Source organism: Capra hircus, chromosome 6 (assembly GCF_001704415.2).
Source record: "Capra hircus breed San Clemente chromosome 6, ASM170441v1, whole genome shotgun sequence".
Lineage (NCBI taxonomy): Eukaryota > Metazoa > Chordata > Mammalia > Artiodactyla > Bovidae > Capra > Capra hircus.
In genome coordinates, this window is record NC_030813.1 from 30,308,479 (window position 1) to 30,327,453 (window position 18,975).

The following is an 18,975-nucleotide window of genomic DNA, read 5'->3' on the forward strand; positions in this document are numbered from 1 at the left end:
CTAACATGAGCATAAGTTAGACAAAACTCTTTCTTAAGCATTTAAATAGTTTATATTTTTCAGCTATCTCCAGAAAGTTAAGACACTAGCAAAAGAACATGAAGCAGTGATCATTTCTAAACTTCATGGAGATAAAAATCTTAACTCTTCTCCAAATAAAATCATCATAGTAATACCAAATAATAAAAAGATACACTGGAAATTTGGAAAACTTCATAATAAAACTATTAAAATGTTATTAAAAGCGATGCCAGAATGTAAATCAAGGAAGACTACATAGAATTTCTACAGAACAGAAGTTACAACCTACCAAGGAGCCATTCATTGTGATGAAGCATGAAGATACTAAAGATAACCAAAGGTAAAAAAAAAAAATAAAATAAATAAAGTATCCTTTTCTTTTTGTTCTCAAATTATCTTGATTAAACCTAAAACCCACATTGCAAGCAGATTCTTTAACATCTGAGCTACCAGGGAAGCCCTCAAACCTGAAACTGCTCTTTTTTTAAAGTTAAGATAAAAGAGAAATTACTTCTACCTTAACAAACTGTAGAAAGATACAGTAAGAACTCTCTCAGTGTGGACAGTGGAAAAGCACGGAATGAATCCTAGAATGTGAGACTCCTACTTGATGGATAACTCTGCAGAAAGTCACAAAGATCCAGGCCGAGAACAAGACTGAGAGCCCACAGCAGGAGGGATAAAGCAGTGAGACTGGGACCTCAGCGTCTGGAAGTCATAAACCTCTCAGCTTGTCTTCTTACCTTCTGAATCCCAATAACCCACCCAGCAACCAATCCCAGAAATTAAAGTCATCTTTCTAAAACCAACATCTGATATTAGTCCAGTATGTTCTAACAGTAACAACTCATAACAGCTCTCCTCGACATCTTTCAATTATTTTATGTTATATATATGACTTACTGTACTAAGATATTTATATATGTAAAACAAATTTATAATGGATGACACTAAAAATGATATTAATGGAAGCTTTAGTAAGTTCTTCCTACACCCCAGTGAACAAGCACACCATTCTGGAGACCACTAGTAAACTCAAGGACAGAGTGCAAACTGTTAGGATCAGGCCTCAATCTGCCACTCAAAGCTCACGTTTGCCAATCATCCTATGATCTCAACTCGAACTATTTCAGTTCCTCAATAACAGGCCACCTTTTCCTATCTTGATAATGCCACAGGTTGCAGCAACAGGGATGAACCTAGAGACAGTCATACTGAGTGAAGTAAGTCAGACAGAGAAAGACAAACATCCTATGATACTGCCTATATGTGGAATCTTAAAAAGATGGTACAAACAAACCTATTTACAAATCAGAAACAGTCACAGATGTAGAAAACAAACTTATGGTTACCAAGGAAAAAGGGGGGAAGGATAAACTGGGAGATTAGGATTGACATATATAAGTCCTATATATAAAACAGATAATAAGAACATATTGTATAGCACAGGGAACTCTACTCAATATTCTGTAATAACCTGCAGGGAAAAGTATCTAAAAAAGAGTGGATATTATGTATCTGTATAACTGAGTAACTTTGTTGGACACCTGAAACTAACACATTATAAATCACCTCTACTTCAATAAAAATTAATTTTTAAAGAAGTTTTAAAAATACCACAGAGGCTGCTGTCCTTTATTTGGGACAACAAGTATTTCTCCTCTTGTCTCAGATTACCTCTTAAATATATAGTCATCACTGACAATACAGAAAGGCAGATGGGACCACTGCATCTTAGAAGGATCTATTGAAGAAAAGACAGATGAGCAATTGTCTGTCTCCTTCCCATGTCCCATCTCTTATTAGGCAAAGTTTGGCATCCAGGGTGTTTCCCCTGGATGACACCCTGGTGAAGACACTAAAGGTTGTACTTCCTGGCCTATCTGGGCAGCTCCCTAGAAAGCTGCATCCTCTTCATTTAAGTGGTACCCAGCCCTGGACATTAGTTCAGTTCAGTTGCTCAGTCGTGTCTGACTCTGAGACCCTGTAGACTGCAGCACGCCAGGCTTCTCTGTCCATCACCAACTCCTGGAGCTTGCTCAAACTCATGTCCATTGCATCGGTGATGTCATCCAATCATCTCATCCTCTGTCATCCCCTTCTCCTCCCACCTTCAATACTTCCCAGCATCAGGGTCTTTTCCAATGAGTCAGTTCTTCGTCTCAGGTGGCCAAAGTGTTGGAGCTTCCGCTTCAGCATCAGTCCTTCCAATAAATATTTAGAGCTGATTCCTCTCGGATTGACTGATTTGATCTCCTTGCTGTCAAAGGGACTCTGAAGAGTCTTCTCCAACACCATAGCACTGGACAAACTGACACTCATATATCCCAGTATGAGTGATGGAGGCGGGCAGAAGCCAAGACCTGGTCCTCTCAGAGGAATCCGAGGTAGAAGTGACAAAGATGAACTGATGATGGCAGAGGCAGGGCGCTCCCCTACCCCGCCCCAGGCAAAACTGGAGGTGCCCCGGGGATGCTCTGAAGAACAGCAGAGCAAGCTACTGAGACACGGGCAGTGGCACTCAAGACTGAAAGGCACGGACGCCAGTGTTAGGGCAACCCTCCCCCCGTGCCACTTGGGTGTCTGGCACGCTCTCAAGACACGTAGATCTCGTACGAGAAGGTGACTGCTCTTACATCTTCTCCAAGAGAGGAGGTACAAGTCCAGTTCTTCAAGGCAGCAACTCGCATGTGCCAAAAAGAGTTAGTAACCCAGCTGCAGTGTGTGCCATTTGCACCGGGTTCCATACACTGATATTTATCATCCCCTCTTCCACCTCCCGTTTTAGATTCCCTTCACCTTTGACCAGCGCTCTGGGTAATCTGGGCTTTTGCCTTATAGGGTGACCCAAACATTAATAATTCCCAATGGGCTTGGGCCTATAATTACCTCGACTTTGTCAGGCTATGGTTGTTTAAGTTGTCCAAAATGTAGTTACCACAAGGCAGGGAAACAACCAAAGACGGCCCAGTGAATCCCCTAAGCCAGAGACAATGCTCCCCGTATCCCTGGGATAGCAGTAGCCTTAACTTCTGATGTTCAAAATGAATGGTCTAGCTGATACTTCTTTTATGCCCACTGGTGTACTATCATAAGCCCAAAGAGAACAGGTGGTATCACAGCTTTCAGTCAATGGAATTCTTAATGTCCCCTGGCTAAATTATCCTTCATCCTACCCTCCAGAAATCAGAACCTTTAAACCAGCAGAGGCTAAAACTGCAGGACAGAAAGTACAAAGTCTGCAAGTGGGTCACTGAGATGGATGGTCAAAAGCCGTCTTACCTCCACCCCTATGTTTTCAGATTCCTTTGTTACGAATTCAGCACTATCAGTTATCAAATCAGCACCCTACGTAGTACAGTACATCCACACCCACAGAATTATCCACAAGCTGCTTCCTTCCCCAAACCTCTCCTCCCTTCCACAGGCCTTCCACCCTTCTTATCCAGATGCTTCTGGGTGCTGGAAGGCACAGTAAGACCCTGAATCTTGCAATCATGAGCTCAAGTATAAAACAGGCCCCTTAGTCCAAGGAAATCTTACACGGGGTCCCAAACTGATATATTTATCAGCCAGTCAGTGGACTGAACACTCAGATAGTAATACCCACAGCTTTCTATAGGAAAGTGAATAAGAACCTATTGTACATATCAATTCTGATAAGAACAATCTGCTACCTCTTCCAAGCGCAAAGGTGTCCAAAATAACCTATCTGCCACCAGAGACTGGCTGGATAATGCCATGTCAAGGACTTCGGGTCTGTTTATTAGTAGGTTTAACACTCACCAGAAGATTCAGGAATACATTCCTTGTTGTCTTGAGGAAGGGAATGTCCTAAGGAAGCTAAGTGATAGGTTCTCAAGCTTTACAAAGTGAATCCTTTCCAGTATTCCTGTCCACTAAGACTTTTGACTCCCTTCTCAACAACATACCAAAGAAATTCTGATATTTCCATATGTCCTTGACTGATCATTTACTCCCAAATCACAGTTACATACCCACATGATAACTAACTCACCCGGTAACACCCTGTATTCCATGTCCCACCATCTTTTAATACCCTCAACATCTACTCCCACAAATACACAATCCCTGAAAGTACATACTATCAGGCAATTATTTTGATGTGCAGTCCATGTCTCCTTGGAGTAGGGATTGTAGTCCCCCAACTCAGGCTGTTCAACCTGGAAGTAACATGAACAAAGCTTGAGGAGCTTAAGCAACTTACAAATCATTACCTTCAGGTAGTGTCACTGCAGAGACTCCAGATGAAGGGAGCGTGTTTTCCCCTAACCAAGAAATGGAGGGTAATTTGAGGGTTCGATACAGTCAAGCACACCCACCTCAACATATCAAATTCCTTATCTCAGAGTCCTACTCTGTCTCTGAATTTAACATGGGCAGCCTGTTAAACTGTACCCCATGTTTAGTCTGCTTAGCAGCCGTGTCGCCCTTATAATCATACTCTGGGCCTGGTTTTCAGCACAGTATTCACTATGGATGCAGAAATGAGTGTCTCCTAAAGCAAGTTTGGCTTTTCCACTGTGTCTGAAGCTGACTCTCAGCTGCCTTGGGCCTATCCCTTTTTCTTTTCAAAGGCTCTGATGATGCCAGAACATTAAAATCTTTAGTTATCTGCATCCCTGTTATTAGTCAAGCTCAGTGGCCATACATTCTACCTCCCACACCAAATATTCAGAGCTGAAAGCTGTATCACTGTGATAGCACTGCACACTGGGGGTCATTATCAGCTCCCTTAAAACCAGCAGTCCTTATGGCTTCAAGGAAGTATGCAACCCAACTATAAATCCCCAACTGAGATTTAGAAGCAAATATCTGCTTCTCTTTCTGTTCCCTAGAAATCAAAGTTCAAAACAAAGCTTACATGCCAGTGATTTTTCAGAGACTACAGGAAAGAGTGAGGGTAAAGGGAAAGTGAGACAGGACAGGAGGGAAAACAGAATGATAAGGTGACACATTAACAAGCTGACAAAAGCTGTGTAAGAAATCACAGTTGGTTGAATGTCACTGGGAACAACTCCAGAGAGGCCAAGTGGAAGCATTTACCTCCCGTCTCCCTCCCTCACTGGTCACTGTCAGTTACACAGCATGGCAAGTCCTCTGCATGCCCAGGCTGATATCTAGCCCCTCTAGTAGCTGCTGGGGAGGGCTGAGACTCTGGAGATCTAAATAGTAAGACCTTGGCTTGGATGTGCTATCGCTCCCAGCCCAAAGATCATATGAAGTCTGCACTAAAACATGGAGGACGTGGCTAAGATAACCTACAGTGTCAAAGATGAGATTATGATGAAGATGGCCAGGCTCTACAACCAGAGAATGGCCTGACCTGCTCCTGTGACCACTATGACAAGAAACTGGGGCTTGTAGCTGAGCTCTGAGGGGCTGGTGGAGCCAAATGAATCTGAGGAGAGACAGAATGAAGCCAATAGTATATGCCAATATACTAAAGTTAGACAAAAGAGCAACTTTCAAAAAATTATGTATCTATAACTTTGGAAACAGACTCAGAGAAATAGGCCTGAATACTCCTACAACAAATAAATCAGCAGTTTAAAACTAATAATCAGCATTTTAAAACTAATCCCATAGGTTCAGATAATTTTATAGAGATCTATATAACTTTTCCAAGGAACATAGGATTCTAACCCTACACAACTTCTTAGTTCAGACCAGTGTAACAAAGACCCATAGACTGGGAAGCTTAAAAACAAGAGAAATCTATTTCTCACAGTTATGAAGGCTGCAAGTCCAACATCAAGGTGCCACCAAGGTCAAGTTCTGGCAAGAGCCCTCCTTTAGGTTGCATGCTGCTGACACCTCATTACATTCTCACATAGCAGAGAGAGAGAGGAAGCAAGTCCTACTGTGACTCTTATAAGGGCACTAACCCCATTCATGAGGGCTCCACCCTCAGAACCTCATCTAATTAACCCCAAGCCCCTACCCCCTAATTCCATCACTCTGAGGGCTTAGGCTTAGCTTACACACATAAAGCTTTTGTGCTCAGTTGCTAGGTCATGTCCAACTCTGCAACCCCATGAACTGTAGCCCACAAGCTCCTCTGCCCATGGGATTTTCCAGGCAAGAATACTGGAGTGGGTTGCCATTTCCTTCTCCAGGAGATCTTCCCAACCTAGGGACTGAACCTACGTCCCACATCAAGGGAGTAAGGTTAAACTTAAGAATTTGGGAAGGACACAAATACCCATCAGTCCATAATGAGTTCATCCAAAAAAACAGAAAAATCACATTGCCAACATCATCCCATTGGGCTACCATAAATTTGATACCTAAATCTCTCATGGAAAATAAGAAAATTAAAAGCTAATCTCACAACAATCCACTTCCAGAACAGCAGCATGAGAAGCTCCACAGACCTACTTCCCTGCCCCCAAAAATGTAACTGGTGAAAAGCATTTAAAAACTTAAAAAAAATTTAGGCCATTTAAAGTCTCTGTATATTGTCTTAAAGGCATAATGAGATCAGGAAACATTTATTTAAAAAAAAAAAAAAAACTGCTAAACCAAGGTAAAGACAGAGTCTACAGCAATGGGAGCCACAGTCTGCTCCCATTCCCCGCCCACAGCTCAACCTGATGAAAACTCTACTCATTGTGGATATGGCCACGAAAATGGTACTCGTTTTTCCTCAGCTTTTGGCACTATCTCACCATGAGGGAGAAGCCAGCAGCATCTGCCATCCCCCTAGCTCTGAATTATGTGGCTAAATTCCTGGTGAGAGCAACCAGTCAAGAGGCTAATGCCTCCTTCCTCTACCAACAGGGTTGAGGCTCCATACCAAGCAAGCAGGTAGAGAATACTGGGCCCTGCAGGCCCTCAGCCTGTCTTGCTCATGGTATAAAGTTTCTACATCAGGAGAGGAAAGATGAGAAGACCAGAGGCTACCATCTCAGTCCAGCACCATGCTTGCAAATAATGGCATCACTCCAGGAGATGGCCATTGTCCCCTCCCACATTCCAGAGAGGGGGCCTAGAGACTCTGCCCAGACGGAAAGGAAGTCTGTAAGAACAGGGATTCAAAACTCTTGCTGAAGAGACTAACTTTATTTCCCCCCATGCAAGGGATTTTTTATTTTAAAAAACAGAGATGGATGAGTGCTTCCTTCTACTCTGCAGTCCTCTAGGCATTGGTAACAATATATCACCAAATGTCTGCATAGAAATTTGCTGACAAGTCTAGGGAATCTGGGTGAATGAATAAAAATATAAGCCAAGTAGGAATCATTTCTTATTTTCTATAAATCATTCAGTCCAGTGTTAATACTTCATGTTGGCAAATTTAATCAACAGTTGGATCATCTATACTATGGCCCAAAACATTAAAATACCACATAAGTATGAAATAAAATGGATATTCTTGACTGAAGGCATTATTCTGCAGAGAGACTAACTTTAGCTGGAACACCAGAGTGTAGGAAAGCTTACACTTAAGGACAGGAGAAAAAATAAAGATTTTAGTCAGTTCAGTTAGTTCAGTAGCTCAGCTGTGCCTGACTCTTTGCGACCCCATGAATCACAGCACGCCAGGCCTCCCTGTCCATCACCAACTCCCGGACTCTACTTAAACTCTTCTCCATCGAGTCGGTGATGCCATCCAGCCATCTCGTCCTCTGTCGTCCCCTTCTCCTCCTGCCCCCAATCCCTCCCAGCATCAGAGTCTTTTCCAATGAGTCAACTCTAAGCATGAGGTGGCCAAACTATTGGAGTTTCAGCTTTAGCATCAGGGCTTCCAATGAGCACCCAGGACTACAGGAAAAACCATAGCCTTGACTAGACGGACCTTTGTTAGCAAAGTAATGACTCTGCTTTTCAACATGCTATCTAGGTTGGTGATAACTTTCCTTCCAAGGAGCGTCTTTTAATTTCATGGCTGCAATCACCATCTGCAGTGATTTTGGAGCCCCAAAAAATAAAGTGTGACACTGTTTCCACTGTTTCCCCATCTATTTTCCATGAAGTCATAGGACCAGATGCCATGATCTTCATTTTCTGAATGTTGAGCTTTCAGCCAACTTTTTCACTCTCCTCTTTCACTTTCATCAGAGGCTTTTTAGTTCCTCTTCACTTTCTGCCATAAGGGTGGTGTCATCTGCATATCTGAGGTTATTGATATTTCTCCCGGCAAATCTTGATTCCAGCTTATGCTTCTTCCAGCCCAATGTTTCTCATGATGTAGTCTGCATATAAGTTAAATAAGCAGGGTGACAATATACAGCCTTGACGTACTCCTTTTCCTATTTGGAACCAGTCTGTCGTTCCATGTCCAGTTCTAACTGTTGCTTCCGGACCTGCATATAGGTTTCTCAAGAGGAAGGTCTAATGGTCTGGTATTCCTATTTCTTTCAGAATTTTCTACAGTTTATTGTGATTTTAGTGGTAAGTAATTAAGAGGCTGGTAGATCCCTGGAGGAGGACATGGCAATCCACTCCAGTATTCTTGCCTGGAGAATCCTATGAACAGAGGAGCATGGCGGGCTACAGTCCATATGGTCACAAAGAGTTGGACATGACTGAAATGACTTAGCATGCACACACAGGTCTATGAGACATATAAGCTTCCCAGATGGCACTAGTGTTAAAGAACCCATCTGTCAATGCAAGAGACATAAGAGAGATGGGTTTGATCCCTGGGTTGGGAAGATCCCCTGGAGAAGGGCATGGCAACCCATTCAAGAATCCCACAGATAGAGGAGACTGGCAGGCTATAGTCCATAGAATTGCAAAGAGTTGGACATGACTGGAGAGACTTGGCATGGATAGGCCAGCTAGTTTATCACAGAGAACTAGGGAAAGAGCTAAGAAGAGTCTTCCTAAGGTCATAACAAACTCCTAATACTAGCCTTAAAAACTACCCCTGCAAAGTAGTCAAAAATGTATTAAACAAGACTGAACAAATTTATGTATCAGAGCACTGGCCCAAACAATGGGGATATCAGTCAGCTACCAGTGGAGCCTAACAGCTAGGTTAGGACAAGAGATGCAGACAGCATAATTTGGGAAAGAGAGAGTCATAAAGAAAACACTGTCATCCCAGGGTGACTGAACACATGTTGCACCTTCTGAAGAGTGATAGCAGAAGCTTCATATCGCAAGGGGGAAATGCTTAATTCAAAAAGTCCAACCAAGTCACTAAACAAATAACAACAAAACCAAGTGCCAAAGAAAGGTGGGAATCAGATTTGAGAATTACTATATTACATAAAACATCCACTTTTTACCAAAAAATTACAAGACATATCAACGAACAGAAAAGTGACCCATAAGCAGAAAAAAAATGGTAGGGACACTACTGGCAAGAGGGTCCAGATGTCATATTTAACAAAGAAATCTTTCAACACCATTATAAATATACTTAAAGGACTAAAGAAGACTGTTTTAAAAAGTAAAAAATAACACAATGACAGCATCCAACCAAACATGGATGAAAAATTTTAATGATAAAGAGAAATTACTTTTTTAATGTAAATTCTGGAGGTATGTAGTGTGATAACTTGTGTTTTAAAAAGTATAAGGGACAGATCAACAATATTATACAAAAATCAGCACAGCCTCAGAGAAATGCGGGACTCTTTCAGCATATAGGGGCTCCACAGGTGGCTCCCTGGGCTGGGAAGTGATCCCTGGGTTGGGACGATACCCTGGAGAAGGAAATGACCGCGCTCTCCAGTATTCTTGCCTGGGAAACCCCATGGACAGAGGAACCTGGTGGACTATAGTCCATGGGGTCGCAAAAGAGTCACACACAACTTAGCGACTAAATAACAACAACAATGCTAAGCTCATACACAGGTAATGAGACTATCAAAAGGAGAGGAGAAAGGAGAAAAAAATTTGAAGAAATAATCACAGAAAGTTTCCCAAATTTGATGAAAAACAATCTAATTAAAAGCAGTAATTCAAAGCTCAACAATGAGATTAATGATGCCTTCTCATAAGAAACAGTAGAAACCAAAAACACTGGGATGATAATATCCATGTGTTAGAAGAAAAAACTGTCAATCATTAATCTTATATCCATCAAAACTATCTTTCAAGTATGAGGATGAAACACTCATAGGAAAACACAGAGGTAAACACATATACCTGGGATGAGTCAATGGTCTCTAAATAAGATACCAAAAGCACAAACAAAATATAGATTAAATTGGACTTCAAATTTAAAACACTTTTGCTTCCAAGGACACCATGAAGAAAGTGAAAAATAAAACACAGGAACCAAGAAAAAATACCTGAAAATAACATGACTCATAAAAGACACTAATTATAATATGTAAAGAATACATGGTTCCTTAATAAGAGGATAAATAACTCAACTTAAAAATGAGCAAAGGATATGAATAGATATTTCTATTCTATTTCTTACAGAAAAAAAGATATTTCTTATTCTTCCAATAAGATATACATATGGATGTTAAGTACATGAAAAGATGCATAACATCACTAGCTACCAGGAAGCTGCAAATTAAAACCATGATATCACTTCACATCCACTAACATGGCTATAAGCAAAGACACAGATAATAATAAATGCCGATGAGGATATTAAGAAATTGGAACACTCATATACCGGTGGTGGCAATATAAAATGCTGAGACCACTTTGAAAAACAATCTGGAAATTCCTCAAAATGTTAAACAGAGTTACCATATGCCCAAGAAACTGTACCCTGATGTGTATACACCCAAGAAAATGAAAACATGCCCACACAAGACCCTGGACATGCATGTTAGAAGTTGTATTATTAATATAAGCTTAAAAGTGTAAACAATCCCAATTTCCATCAACTACTAAATGGATAAATATGTGAGATCTCCATAAAGTGGAATGTTCCCCAGCAATGGAAGAGAACCAAGTATTAACCCATGTTAAAATATGGATGAACCTTGAAAATACTGTACTAAGTGAAAAAACTCAGTCACAAAAGATCACATATTGAATAATTGCATTTATACTGACGATCTAAAAAGGAAAATGTATAGAGACAGAAATTATATTATTGGCTGCCTAGGGCTGAGTGTGTTATAGGAAACAATAAAACTGATTATGAGAAAAAGGTTAATGTCATCAATGAACATATATGTGAAAGTTCTAAATGAGATACTGTATTAGCAAGCCAAAATCGGATACTGTATTAGCAGCGTATTAGGAAGAAAATAAAGAGGTGGCCAAGATAGCCAAGTAGGAAGATTCTGAACTCATCTCCTCCCACAGACACACCCAAGTTATGACAATTTGCAAAGCAATTATCCATGAGAACCGCCTCAAGACTAGCAGAAAAAGTTTTCCACAGTGCAAGATATAAAGAAGGAACCACAATGAAACAGGTATGAGGGGCAGAGATGTGGAAAAGTTAGGACTCACACCCTTGGGCCAGTGACCCACAAAGAGAAGCAATACCACAACGACAGAGGTCCTCCCCAAGGAGTAAGGGGTCTAAGACCAACATTGGGCACCCCAGCCCAGGGGTCCTGTACCCAGAACATCTAGCTTTGAAAACTAGCAAGGCTTATTAATGCAGAGACATTACTCTGCCAACAAAGGTCCGTCTAGTCAAGGCTATGGTTTTTCCTTTGGTCATGTATGGATGTGAGAGTTGGACTGTGAAGAAGGCTGAGTGCCGAAGAATTGATGCGTTTGAACTGTGGAGTTGGAGAAGACTCTTGAGAGTCCCTTGGACTGCAAGGAGATCCAACCAGTCCATTCTGAAGGAGATCAACCCTGGGATTTCTTTAGAAGGAATGATGCTAAAGCTGAAGCTCCAGTACTTTGGCCACCTCATGCGAAGAGTTGACTCATTGGAAAAGACTCTGATGCTGGGAGGGATTGGGGGCAGGAGGAGAAGGGGACGACGGAGGATGAGATGTCTGGATGGCATCACTGACTTGATGGACATGAGTTTGAGTGAACTCCAGGGGATGGTGATGGACAGGGAGGCCTGGTGTGCTGCAATTCATGGGGTCACAAAGAGTCAGACAAGACTGAGCGACTGAACCAAACTGAAGGCTTATTTATGTTCGGGAGAGCCAAAGAACTAGAAGGAAACAGAGACTCTTCCTTAGAAGGGCACGTGAAACCTCACATGTTATGAATCCCACTGCAGAGAGAAACCTGGGTCAGACCTACTTGCTGATCTTGGAGAGTCACCTGGAGAGGCAGGCAACAAGTGGAGCTTACCCTGGGGACAGAGGTGCTGTAGCAGACATTTTTGAAAGCTCACCCTATAGCAACAATACTGGCACTATGAAATACTATTCTGGATTCATGCCTCTAGCCTACTAGTGCTAAGGACCCAGCTCCACCCTTTAGCAGGCCAGCAGCAGCCCCCAAGCTCTGCCCCTAGGCTGGGCAAATAGCTATCTGGGAAGCCCACCTCACCCAAGAGTTTTACAGATTAGAAAAGTTTAAAGAATTCAGCAACACTATTTTCGCTTTACAAGAAATGTTGAAGGGACTCCTCCAAGCGAAAAAGAAAAGATCACATAGAAATATAAAAACCATGAAAGGAAAAACCTCACTGGCCAACATAGTATTCAGTAAAGGCAGATCAATTAGTTAAAAAGCTAGCAGAAAGGTAAGACACAAGTAGTAAAATCATATTATAGCCACAGTAAGTAGTTGAGGGATACAAAGATGTCAAATATTATGTCAAAAATGTTAAACATGAGGGGATTTAAAAAATACGGTGATTAAAATGCTTAAACTTGGGAGGGAGGTTCAGGATGGGGAACACGTGTATACCTGTGGCGGATACATGTTGATATATGGCAAAACCAACACAATGTTGTAAAGTAATTAACCTCCAATTAAAATAAATAAATTTATATTTTTTAAAAATAAAATGCTTAAACTTGAGACATCAACTGAAATAATCATTTAGACATTTTTCCCAAGACATACAGATGACCAACAGGCACAGGAAAAGATGTTCAACATCATTATTCATCAGGGAAAGGCAAGTCAAAATCACAGTACTACTTCACCTGTCAGAATGGCTATCAGCAAAAAGAAAACAAATCATAAGTATTAACCAGGATTTGGAGAAAAGGGAATTCTAGCACACAATCAGTAAGGATGTACCTTGGTGTGGCCTCTGTGGTAAACAGTACAGAGGGTTCTGAAAAAATTAAAAAATAGGATTGCCATATGATGCATCAATTTCACTTCTGGGTATCTGTTGTTTTGTTGCTCAGTGGCTAAGTCATATCTGACTGTTTTGAGACTCCATGGTCTATAAGCCATCAGGCTCCTCTATCCATGGGATTTCCCAGGCAAGAATACTGCAATAGGTTACCATTTCCTTTTCCAGAGGATCCTCCTGACCAGGGATTGAGCTCAAGTTTCTAGCACTGGCAGGTGGATCCTTTACCACTGAGCCATCAGGGAAGTTCTTTTGAGTATTTCCCAAAGAGGGGAAAAAATCCACTAACACAAAAAGGTATACGGCACACTAATGTTTACTGCAGCATAGATGCGGAACCTATCTAAGTGTCCAAAACAGGAATGGAGAAAGAAGGTATAACACACAGAGAGGAATACTGCTCAGTCACAAAAAAGACAGAAATCCTGCCATTTGTGACAACATGGATGTATCTAGAGGGCATTATGTCAAGTGAGAAAAAGACAAATCCCATTACGATCTTACTCATATGTGGAATCTAACAAAGCAACAGGAAAACAGACTCATAGATAGCAGAAAACACATAGATGGTTGCCAGGGGAGAGAGGTGGGAGGAGACGGTTAGGTGCAGGGAATTAAGAAGCACAAAACAAACCTTCAGTAGTAAAATAAATGAGCCACAGGTATGTAAAATAAAGCATAATGAATATGATCAACAATACTGTAAAATCTTTGTACGTGAACTGATGGTTATTTTATTAGACTTAGAGTGGTAATCATCTCATAACGTATTCAAATGTCAAATTACTACACAGTATACCTGAAACTAACATTGCATGTCAACTATATTTCAGTTTAAAAAAATAAAGTCTCACAATAAACTTTTTAAATGAAGACAGTGTAGTATTACTACAAGAAGAGAAAATTAGACCAATGGAAATTTTAAAGCTCAAAAAGAGATATGTACCTATCTGTATATATAGACGCATATACATAAAACAGATATGTATCACATCCACAACATATAGACATTTGTAACATACATATAGATACACACATATATAAAAGAACTGACATAAATGGAGAGCCACTCTGAAATGAATGGGCAACAGGTGATACATATGGAAACAATTAAATTGAACCTTAACTCACACCTCACAATATTCAGTTGCAGATGGATTAAGGATATAACAAAACATCATTATGACCTTAGGGTAAGCAAAAGTTAAACAAGGAACTGAAATGTAAGCCATAAGGACTGGAAAATTTTGAGTACATTAAAATTGAAAACTTCTGTGGTTAAAAGCTACCATACAAACATAAAACAGACAAACCACAAGTAAGAAGGTATTTGCAAAGAATTTAATTGATTGTTTTAAAAAGTACTCATATCCACAACTTGAAAGTATCTTAGTAAGGTAGCAGGTTAACCTTGGATGTTAGAAAACATTTAATAAATTTGACAATATAAAGCACAGGATAAGAAGCAGCACAATAGGAATTATCTTATACTGCTGGTAGGAGTTTGAACTACTTTGGAAAATAGAATGTAATCTTACAGATTTAAAATGCACCTTTTGTGTAACCAAGCAATCCCATGTTCCTTGTGCCTGTGCATTGAGAACATAAGCAACCCATAACATCATTTTCTATAATAGCAAAAGTTAAAGAAATAACCATCAATAAATGGCAAACTAAACTGTGGTCTATTCACAAAAAGAGCATCACAAAGTAGTGAAAATAAGTGAAATACAGCTTTAGGCACCATGGATAAGTTTTAAACACATAAATTTGAGAAAGGGGAAGTAAAAATATACAATAGCACTAAATGACATTTTTCTAAAGCTGTAAATACACTGTTTAGGGATACACAAGCATACGGTATAAAAAAATTTTTTTTAAGTAAGTGAATAACACAGACAAAACTCAGGTGACTTTTTATTCAGCTGGAAAGGACAGGAGTAAATGTGACTGAGGAGCACACAGGAGGTTTAAATGGTACTGGTATTACTTTGCTTCATAAAGTGACTAGCAGATATAAATACATTCACTCTGTCATTCCTTAAAATATGTACTTTTAAATATGGAAGAAATGTTTCCTTTTAAAACATATATCAAAAAATTACAGGAATCAGAGAACTTAAGCTTCTATAGCTCTGCTCCAACACAAGGGTATTTTCACAAGGCACAAAACCACCTTAAATGTTATTTTACATATCAAATAATTTGCATGAGATATTTTTCCTACCATCATTTCTGCCTTTGATTTTAAGGATTATGTAATTTAATTGCTTTTTCCTTAAATCATTTCTATTGTTACAAAGAACCACAATAATAAAAAAAAGACTGGCATTTTAATTTGTATTTATTGATACATTTTATGAAATTATATATCAAGAGGAATGGTCAGTAGTCATAAAAATTAAAAATTCCTGGTTTTTTTTTGTTTAATAAAAATAACGTGAAGCATGTTCCTGTTTATTCAAAACTACTGTTTGGGTTTTTCACATTTTGTCTTTTTCTGATCCTTAGAGAAAGTTAATGGATACAACTGAAGTACTAGTATACTACTGTTTGGGTTTTTCACATTTTGTCTTTTTCTGATCCTTAGAGAAAGTTAATGGATAACTAGTATTTTCTAGTTATTAAAATATTTAGAAGCATAAAGATAAGAAAATATTCATAATATAATTTTAAGCAAAATAAAATATAAAATTAAAATGACAATATCCCTTCTTTAAAATCTAAAACTTACATGATAAAGAGAGATGTAAATATATCAAAATGAAAACAATTAACAGACTCCAAGTAGAGAAATTTTCTTTTTGACTTCTTCCTATGTTTTAAAAAGTTTCTATTAAACACACATTCATTTAATAATAAGTTCTTATAGAATCAAGACACAGCAATATAGTAAATGAATGAATTCTTAACTGAGAGATATCACAAGCATTGTTTTCTGTCATATCACGTGAGCAAGGTTTAAAAGAAAATTTAAATTCTGATGTTTTTTATCTAGATAGCATTAAATACTCTGAATGAAATGATATGAAGACTCCTTTCCAGAACGAAGGATAAATCATATATACAACCAACTGAAGAAGTACATTTGCTGAAACATTTTCTAACGTCACTGAGGCAAAGGAAAAAAATAGGGCACCTTTGCTTACTGTCAATGATCAAACTGACACCAAACACCAAATTTAACTAGAATTAGCCTTCATTTCATAAAGAAAAAACAGAAAGACGGGGGGCAGGGGAGAAGGCATAAAAGGTCCCCAATCAAAAAGCTGGCTTCAATGCCTCTGATGCATCACTACAGAAATTTGCTTTTAACATAAAACAGAGGAGTCTTGTTTTTTAGTTCAATAAAGTATTTCCAAACACTGCCCTGCTTTTCTGTTGTATAGATATTATATAGATTATGAATGTGATTTTTAAAATAATCTTAATATCTCAAAAAATATTTTAGTACAGAGAATGGTGGGGAGACAGAAACAACAGTTTCAAAAGGGCAACTTTGAGACTTTCAGAAAAAAGCTATTAATTTCTAACTGTGGTAATAATATTTGAAACAGATGTCTATCTACTTTCAAATCCAAACTGGACCATAGTTTACACAGTTTAATAAAACTTTAATTAAGGTTCTGCAATAGTGTAAACTGATCAGGTCATGCAACTAAACACTTGCTTAATACTGACATCTCTTCAAGCTCCATTAGTGCTAAACTTAACCAGACTTTCATAGTTCATCCAAGGGAAAATGTCACTCAAATTAATAAATGGATACAATTTATCCCCTTATTTCATTATACAGACTTTCTTTTTTAGAAGCATTCGAAATAGAGATGTAAGTATCCCAAATTGAATAAAAAGGGAAGGAAATAACTTTGTTTCTAAGACCTTCTTGTTTCTAACTAAGCATTTATTTTAATGAGTTATCTGTGACTTAAAGTTCTGCATTTGGAAACATTTTGTAATAAAATTGTTTCTCATTAAAATTGACCAATTAGGATCCTCCCTGGTGGTCCAGTGGTTAAGACTGTGCTTCCACTGCATGGGGCACAGGTTCCAATCGTGGTCAGGGAACTAAGATCCCACAATGTTGTGCTGCAGCAAAATAAATAATTTTTTAATTAAAAATTGATCTGTTAATTCTGTAAATATTCTTCATTCCATTTTCATAGAAGAGTCTCATATAGGTACCTCCCAAAGTAGGCTGAGTGCCTACCACTTAAAGACATCTAAAATAAAGGACAAGACTGAACATTCATTGAACAACTACTGTATGCCAGGCAGAGTTCTGGGTACTTCATTTAATTACCACAGCATCCGTACCAAGTCCTACTCCTACTATCCCCGTTTTACAGATGAGAGCACTGAATGGAACAGCCAGAATACAAACCTGGTATCTGACTGCAGAGTCCACTGCAGAGCATCTATGTTGGTTTTAGTCAAAATACGGAAGAGAATTTTTTCCCATTTCATGTCCTAGAATGTATTTATAAATTAAACAAATGGTAAATTTTTAAAAACCCTAAGCATCCTCACATATTCTCAAAGGGAAAATTTCCATAACTACATGGAAATAAAGAAACAAAGTAGGGAAGGCAATCAAGCAATCAACACTTACCTAGCATCTTCTGTGGGCTATATTCCATATTGTGAAATATGAGGAAAATAGAGAAACAAGGCAGCTTTTGGTGAGGATGCTAATTACACTAACAATCCAGGAAACTAGTAATTACAAATTGATGCAGTGCAGAATATTTAGAATAGAAGAGGGTACAAAGTAATGGAAGGAAAGTTACTTCCAGGGGGTATGTATTAATAGAATACATTAATTCTATGCATTAATGTACATACATGAGTCCAGGGAGATGGTATTAACAGACTCTCTTCTGAAAATGAAGCTGTTTGCCAGAAGGAAAGATGCTAGAACAGCATCAGTGTGAGAAATTCATATGTAAAGTGACATATGTTAGTTGTAATTTTTTACTATTTTATCATTTTCAATCCAACTTCCAAGAAAGAGTCCACATAAAGGGAATTTCCCTTACTCTGCTTCACACTTTCTCATTTTTGATTCAGGAATTTTAGCATCATGAATTCTAATGCATTCACTATGGACAAAACATTTTCAGCATTACTTAAGAACTTCAACTTTTTCCTTGTCTTATTTCCCTTATCTCGTAAGAGCAAACAATTCATGTAAAACAGACAGCTCTACAGTTTTCAATGGAGGCTTCCTGCTTTATATCAACAGCAAATGCTCCAGGATGAACTTTAGAGGCTGTGATTATTTGTTTCCTCAATTTTATTTTACTTTGTTCAGTCTCTCAGTCCTGTTTAACTCTTTTCAGCCCCATGGACTGCAGCATGCCAGGCTTCCCTGTCCTTCACCATCTCCCAGACCTTGCTCAAACTCATGTCCATTGAGTCAGTGAGGCCATCCAACCATCTCGTCCTCTGTCTTACATTACTGGGTAAGCATAATTTCCTCATCCTATTTTACTTTATTTGGTAAGCATATCTTTCTTTAGCATAGACCCTTGCAACACATACAGACATACTATACAGACAGGTTGCACAGAAGTGGGCTGGGATTAAAAACTTGTTATGGATAATCTAGAATATATCACTGAGACCTTCAAACATATAAAAATAACAGAGATGATTGTTGTATGAAACTATAGTTCTTAAAAGGAAATTACTAATCAACTTGAAAATAATAAAAATATATCAAGTTGCCTAGACATTTAAAGGCATCTGCATATTAAGCCAATCCTGGAACA

The 18,975-nt window shown here is 38.9% G+C and overlaps 1 protein-coding gene across 3 annotated transcripts in view; it reads right to left on the reverse strand.

The window, feature by feature from the left end:
* Positions 1-18,975, reverse strand: part of BMPR1B (bone morphogenetic protein receptor type 1B) — a 448,166-nt gene that overhangs the window by 413,861 nt on the left and 15,330 nt on the right. Inside the window, exon 1 of one of the 3 annotated variants that reach the window (XM_018049150.1) lies at positions 4,128-4,153. The exons of the other annotated variants lie outside the window; for them this stretch is intronic. The gene's annotated coding sequence lies outside the window, so the exon portion shown is untranslated. Of the gene's footprint in view, positions 1-4,127; positions 4,154-18,975 lie in introns of those variants that run through there. 3 annotated transcript variants of the gene reach the window in all.